This window comes from Notothenia coriiceps, unplaced genomic scaffold (genome assembly GCF_000735185.1).
Source record: "Notothenia coriiceps isolate Sejong01 unplaced genomic scaffold, NC01 NC01_scaffold00037246, whole genome shotgun sequence".
Taxonomy (NCBI): Eukaryota; Metazoa; Chordata; class Actinopteri; order Perciformes; family Nototheniidae; genus Notothenia; species Notothenia coriiceps.
Genome location: NW_011369947.1, coordinates 19801141 through 19808975, shown reverse-complemented (window position 1 = coordinate 19808975; position 7835 = coordinate 19801141). Strand labels below are relative to the sequence as shown.

The 7835-nt window shown below is 40.8% G+C and overlaps 1 long non-coding RNA gene across 1 annotated transcript in view; it reads left to right on the top strand.

Annotated features, from left to right (window-relative positions):
* LOC104966037 (uncharacterized) overlaps positions 1 to 6453 on the top strand; it is a 6734-nt gene extending 281 nt beyond the window's left edge. Inside the window, exons 2-3 of the long non-coding RNA XR_800613.1 lie at positions 6 to 141; positions 6354 to 6453. This is a non-coding gene — a long non-coding RNA (uncharacterized lncRNA). The remainder of the gene's footprint in view (positions 1 to 5; positions 142 to 6353) is intronic.
* Positions 6454 to 7835: the final 1382 nt, after the last annotated feature.

Below are 7835 nucleotides of genomic sequence, written 5' to 3'. Positions count from 1 at the left end.
TTCAGATTCTGTTTTTCAAACATTGAGGACATGCCTGGAGTTGCACAAGAAGGTGTTGTCCGCCATTTGAGGCCAGTCTGCAGCCCGAACCTCAGCCCGCATCATGCACTGGGGAATTGGGACACGTGTTCCTGAGAGTTTGTGAGTACCAATGACACGCCACAAAAAACAGCAAACTGTCACACGGACATACGAGGACATTTACCATTGAACACATACGTCATCCGATTGGATTCTCTTCCATGCAAAAACACACCACTCCTTTTCATGGGCTTACCCCGGTAACCGCAGAGGGCAGGGAGAAGCGTGCAAAGGCCTTGCTGGGGCTGAAAACACCTCTTAGATTCTGCTCTTTCTCACATGGAAGAACCCCCGCCCCCCCCCCCCACACACACACTCTCTGTCTCTCCACCCCTTTCCAAACTGGCCTGCATCCTGTCAGGCAAAAAGAGTCTCTCTTCATCACTTTGTGTTTCTGCCATCTCCTTCTTTTGGACCTCCATCCCTCCATCCAAAGATTCCTCTCCGCTCTGCAATCCCCCCCTCTCCGCTCCCCTCTGTTTGAACTCGTTTGGCCCCAGGGAACAAACAAAGCAGGGTCTGTGTCCGGGGAGGAAGAGATGGTGTGTCACTCAGCACAGGGGACAATGCTTCTGCTGGTAGCACTCCATCAGAGGCTCCTTCTCTCCACTCTCTGTTTGTCCCTCCCTGATCAACTATCTTCCATTCACTTTCACTGAGGCACACAACACTTCAGATTGGTATCCCACCATCAGTTTTCTCCATCAGCCATAATGGTCAGTGCAGCGGGACACTCATTTTAGTTTCTCGAAGCAGAAAAAAAATCTTATTGTTGTGAACAAATAAACCCACAAGATCAGCAGCAATGTTTGTTTTCACTTGACCCAGATTTAAAAAAAAATGACAGCCAGCAAAACTACAGTGTTCACTGCAAGAAACAGACTACTCAAAATAGAGATAATGCCCTAGTGCCACTAGTGAGGAGTCAAGCAGACCAGTACAATGCAGTGGCATTAGACCACAAGTGAGTTAATGTATCTAGCTTTCCTTAGGCATTCAAAGACGCTTTACTATAGAAAACACATTTAATATACAAACACGCATACATGCAAAAATGTACACTCAATATGCAATTGAATTGGTCAAAACAACATCATTTCTGTCTGGGGAGGTGGTTTCGCTTATTATAAATGACTCATACCCCAACAAAAAAATCAGTTTACATACAATTTGAACCATCCCTATAAAATGAAACAATAATAACACATCCACTGCCTCCTGTAGCATGAAGGACGTTTAATCCCATCTGTGGATAACTGTTGAATTGGCTCATCAAAATGTACCTTCACACATGTGTGAGGGTCATTCGGTCCGTCAGGCCAAGTGTCAGGATGGAGAATTGATTAGAGGAGCCCGAGCTTTTCTTTTTCCACTTCGCACCGTGGTCAGACTGGAAGATGTAGAGGTCAGAGTGGATATGTTATAGGTGGAAAGTCAAGGCCTCTTCATAAATCCCGTTTATTTCAAGTCAACTTCACTGCCATGACAGCAAAGAAACCTTTGTGATGGTGAGTCATAGAAATAAAGCCAAACCCATTTAATGTCACTGTAGCAATGATATAATGACTTTAAGTAGTATTTCAGTTCTATGTGATGATGAAGATGTCAAGGAAGAAACGTCTTCACCAACTTGACAACACATGCGCAGCGTTTACTAAAAGTGCTGCTGAACAAAATACTTCAAGTAGAAAATTATCTGAATACAAATACACCACTTGTTTAATTTTGGGGATTTTAAAGTTGGCCAACTTTTCCATTGTATTTTGAGCTTCTTGCCGCGTTTAATATTGCGCATGTGGTGTCAATTTGGAGAAGACGTTTCTACATTTTCATTTGTTTCAACACATTTGCGTGAAATGGAAAAATCGTAAAAATAACACACACACACACACACACACACACACACACACACACACACACACACACACACACACACACACACACACACACACACACACACACACACACACACACACACACACACACACACACACACACACACACACACACACACACACACACACACACACACACACACACACACACACGGCATGCATGAGATTATTCAAGCCCTGCAAAGGTGAAAAAGTGACTCATGTTGGAGCAGAAATCAAGGACATCAATATTTGCTCTATTTCTGGGAGTGTATACATGAGCACTGTGCGAGGAGCAACAGTCGTGTCATTATGCACTTTCTGAACTACTCCCATTATGCTTTGACTCTATGTGATTCCTCTGTGTGATACCAACCTCTCATCTAGCCTGCGGAATAACATTCCAATGATGAAGAATTCAAATAAAGCCTTATGTTTATCAAAGGGACAACCCCAGTCTTTGAGCTATTTTAGGTACAACTGATGGCTTTCATTCTTCCAGAGTAGACTCAATGTTTAAAATTGACTCTAGGGTTCACATGTTGGCATTTAGTTGTGCCTGAATTGACTGTGCACGTTGTTTATACCTGAGCAGAAGGAAATACCTTGGAGTGGGCTTCAGTTGTAAACATAGCTGCAAAAAGGCATGCTGTTCTTGGACCAACAGGGTTCAGTTCTAGATAGTGAAAGGAGATACAATTCCTATCATTCAAGTGCCACCATATCCAGGAGTGTTTAAGTGTAAACCGAAGGAGAGAAGTTTCCTCTGGCGTGAACTTTTGGATTTTAGTGTTTGCAGACCATTTACATGCACAAAATCTTATATAACACATTACAGGGAAGGGAGAACCCCACAAAGCGTAATAGGGCCCCTTTAATTTAATTTTTTTTATTTTCAGTGTGCTAAAGTAGTCTGTTTGTGGGTTGATGGTGTCTTTCTGATATAGACTGAATGGCTTAATTTATGTACAAGAACACCAACAATCAGTTTGGGACTCTGACGCATGGAAACATGTCTTCCTGTTTACTGCTGGACTTCACAGTCTAGGCATGTTCACTTTAGTCGTTGCTAGCCATTTCTGGTTAAATTATTGTGGACAGCAGAGAGGCAGAAGACTTATTCTTTTAACCTCTGTGGTTTAATGAATAGCAGGCTATTGGAGAGTGCAGTTTTAAAGTTGCTAAGTCTACCCACAGCAATAAGTTAACGGACAATGCAGTGATTGTTCCATGTGTTAACCCCACACTTGGTGTGCAATTGACATCCCTGTAAACTGCTTTATGAGCGAGCCCTGCATTATTCACCTTTTGCTTTATGATATAAGGTGTGCACATATTTGATGCAACTGGCCAGCTAAATTTGGAATTGTGCTTGAGAAAGTTCAAAACGTTTTTCCAATTTTACTTTTGAACTGTGCTCGATGCTTTGCATCTGTAATCTTTTATTTATTCATTCCATTGTCGTTAATAATTGAAAGCCTGCCAGTTGATCCTAATTATCACCTGTGCGCACGTAATTGAAAATAAATTTGACAACATTTGGTGAAAAAGACCCAATCTAAATTCAAAAGAGAGAAGGTCAATAGTTCTGCAGGACGTAAACACCAAACAAGCTTCGTATTGAGTAGCCACTCTAGGCCTATAAACAACATGATCAATGTTATTGGTAACTGCCTCATTAACCCAGGCAGTTACCAATAACATAATTGAAGTGTAAGAACATTATTTATTTGAATTAAAAACTAGGCGATAATGTTTTCTAAAATAATACAAATAATAGTTAAAAATAGTATAAATGATATAGAAAAATGTTGCTTAATTCAACAAATAAAAGAAAACACAATAAACTATTTTATTTAACTTTTCAGCACATACATGTGGGTAATTTTGCTATGACTGTTTGGATCTTGTCCTTAACTAACAAATAAGAAAACCTTGGTTAATTTAAGAATCTTTATGACAACTGCCTGGTTTTAAGAATACTTTACCAAAGAATAAGATGCCTCTCAAATAGCGGTGCATTGTGCCACGGGGAAAGTACCACCACAATCAAATTATTGCAATACATGATTTTATGACATTGCTACTGTGAGTCTGTAAATACTACCTCCCTTCTTATTTTAAGTCTTCACAAAATAAACAAAAAGCAGACTGTCTGCTAGGAATAATGAATGTTATATATATGGTAGATTATTTTTGAATTTTGGGTAGAATCATTTAGAAACATCAGTATAGTCCTTTTCCCTAATGATGTGCCATATGTATATGCTTCCGCCATTGTCAGTGCTACAAATGTAACATGAACAAATAGACTAAATTGGTACATGTACAAGCCCCTGTGCTGTATACTCTGGCTGTGCATTAACCCAGTCTGACAGTATCTGGGGTTTCACGCCATATGCCGGCCCAGCTGTTGCTCCAAGCGGTGTTTTCTGGGACTGGAATCCCCTGCCAAACGTGGCTTTGGGCGTGTTTGGGTTCCCGCCTGCCTGTGTGGTCAAAACTTCCCAATGTTTATATTGTGCAGCTCACTTGTGTGTTTCACATCCACAAAAGATTTTTAGCTCCTTCTGGTCAAGCACTAGGACTTAGCAGAGACACGCAGATCTATAAAAAGAGCTGTTAGCTTTGTTTGGCTGCTCCAGTCACCACCAATGGGTTTCCATGTCAGACGCATGCACACACAGTGTATGTGGCTGTAAGCTTGCGTGTGGTGTGTGATAGCAAAACAACACACATGATCCTTTTGCACACCTACGCCTGAACAGGATGCTGGCTTGGTACACTGTTGTATTTTTAAAGGGGTTTTCAAGGATATTTTTGAGGCTGTATGTTACAAAACCCAAATTTCCCCCGCCTAATTAAAGTATTTTGGGTTCTGATTCTAATAAATCATGATTCACATTATCATTAAAACCATTTTTAAATAATCATAATGTGAGTATATTTACCAAACATGATTTATTTTAAGTCTGAGAACAGTTTTTAGGCCTGGACTTGTTTTTGAGAACATTTTGACTTATTTACCCGTCAACAACATTTTTGCCTACTCCGATTTGGATATTGTACTAGTCCATATTTCGATTTTGATCAAATTACGATTAATTGTGCACCCATTATTATTCCTTTTGCTTTATGGCCAAGCTGGCATTAAATGCAAACCCTTCGAGCTGTTGCGAATAAGGCTTGAAAGCGGTGTCCGTCCGAGCACCTGGGGTTTTGGATTTCACTTGCTAGGCTGTTTCAGATGACAGTTTTAGTTTCTAGACCTCAAGCTCAAGGCCCCATTGGCTCACAGTTTCACATCCTAATTACTGTTGCATAGTTAACAACACACCCGATAAGCTCCAGGCTGTAAATTCACCTGTGGCCCTGATCCGTGTATACGCTCTTGTCAACAGTATGCTGCATGAATAATGCATTTTAAACTATAGAGTGTTCACTTGTTTGGTCTCGCGTTACGTATTGTAAAGAAAACCAAATGGCAGCTCGACAATACTTCTACATGAGCGCTGTGGTTGTTTTTTAATGTTGCACAGTGTGAGGCTGTCATCGAAGAAAAGGGAAGTGTGTTGTGTTGGCATGCAATTTTGATATAGAGTTTTTTTATCAAAAAGAGAAGTGTGGCAAATGTGTTAATGAACACTGCTGCAGAGCCATTTAAGTCCATATTCTCTCAATCATTTGGTCTGATCATTGTTGCAGTTACACTTCACCATCATTGCCTGAAACGGCAAATATTGTAACAGTAACTCTATGTCTCGAAGCATAAATTCAATGATCATCAATCCTATATCATCGATGCAAAGGGGAATCATATTTTTGAAATACCCAATTGCAAGTTTAAACATTTAAAACTCTGCTTGAACATTAGAAATGTTGCACTTTATAGTGAACAACAGGAGGTCTGTTTTAGTTTTTATTAAAAATCTATATATTTTATTCCTATGAAAAGGCTGCCATGATTTACAAATCATACTTTTAACTTTGAGCTTTTTGTGAATTGTTATGAATGTCACTTATTGCCTTGAATGGGCATATGAAGTCTCAAATTGATCGCAGATGCCTGAATTTAATCAAAACAAAATAATATTATGGCAGACTTTGCAATATCAGCAAATATGATATCTTTGTCCAAAAAGCACGATATGGTATTTTGAAGAAATTCACGAGGTACACCCGTGGTTACACCCCTAGTTGCTTCTACTATCCATTGCTCTTCTTGAAATAGCAGAACCAAATCTCATCAGATTTGAGTAGCTGGAGCTTTCTGCTCTGCTCTGTTATCTGATTGTTCCCTCTTTCACTTTTCACAATGGATTTCTTAATGCAGCCATTAAAGTATGATATGAAGTCCCTGGTCTGCCATCCTCACCTCTGTTTTCCTCCTCTTTGCAGAGGAAGAGTTTCTCAGTGTACGGCGAGTACTGCAGTAACCACGAGAAGGCTTTGCGACTCCTCATGGAGCTCAACAAAATCCCCAACATCAGGACCTTCCTGCTGGTAAGTCCTCTCAGCTCCTCCCCCTGCCCTGCTTGTCTTGCCTTTCTCCTCATTGCTTCTCATCTGTCTTTCTTCTTCCTTTTTTTATTAGCTTCCTTCCTCTGGCAACTCTTACTTCTCTTCTCATTATGTGTTAAATCTCCTTGGTTTCATTATTACAGATTTCATTGCACAAACTTTTTTTTCTGGTATCTTTTCTACCTTTGCCCGACTTTTCCTCCTCATTCGTATTTATTTATTTTCATTTATCCATCCCCCTCCCCATTTGTCCTTCCATTTGATCACCTCCATTTCCATGTTAACACTTGAATAAAGTCCACAAACCATAACAAGGTCGGAGGGTTCTTCCTGCTCCGGACAGGATGCCACCATCAAGGTCACTTTTGTGTCGCTCTTGTAGTGTTTCCGCTGCCAGCTTTTCCTGTGTTTTTGACACCCAGACCTTTGGGTCCGGGACAATAGACTTAAAATGTGGACAGGGCCTTTTTGGGTGGGCGGGGGCGAACCCAATGAAATCATGTGCAGCTTCTGAGCCAGCCAGCTGTGGAGTGTTGGCAGCCTGATCGGGATTGGCCGTGAGATCTGAAGCCCTTGCGTTTGTCGCTGCCTGATGGCTTGCTTCCACGGCATTATTCTGACCCACAAGACAGGAAGCGGCGGGATCAGAGCTGTGTGCGTTAGCTTTTTCTCCCTCTGGCCCAGTCATGCAGTGGTTAATTGGAAAAGTCTTGCATTGATGTTTCCAAAAAAACTACAAACAGCTGGTGATGTATGAAAATGGCTGTCCGACAATCTCAAATATTGGATCAGCTCTTATGCTTTGGGTAGCAACCGTGAGCAGAATCTAAACAAGTGATTCACTATCATTTAAGAAAAGAAGTAGACATAGAGAGTATGTGTTTCTTCTGCAGAACAGCAGAGAATGAAGTGTTAACAATTGCAAATCAATGTCGGAGCAATTAACTGTAACATACATTATATTTTCTTTGGCTTCATTTCTGCTGTGTTTTTAATTCCAGTGGATTTCTTTTTTCTGCTTTAAACCATTTTAGTGCTAATTGAAATACACCGTGAAGGGATCTTCTGAAATTGTATGTAGAAATGAAGTGCTGAATTGCTCCGGAATAGAAAAGTGAAGAAGAAGAAGGAGGTCAAAGTGAAGAGCTGAGGGAATTCTGGCTTACGGCTGGCAGATTACAAATAAGCAGAAGATGAGAAGGAAGAAGGCGGGTGAAGATTTAGATAGAAAAGGGAGAGAAAAGGGGGGTGTGGGAACAAAACACATCAGTGCATTAGGGATCTGTGGAACCTACAGTCCTGCAGTCACAATCAGATGCATTGCTGCTTCTTGTTTTCCCATCAGAACCCCCCCCCCCC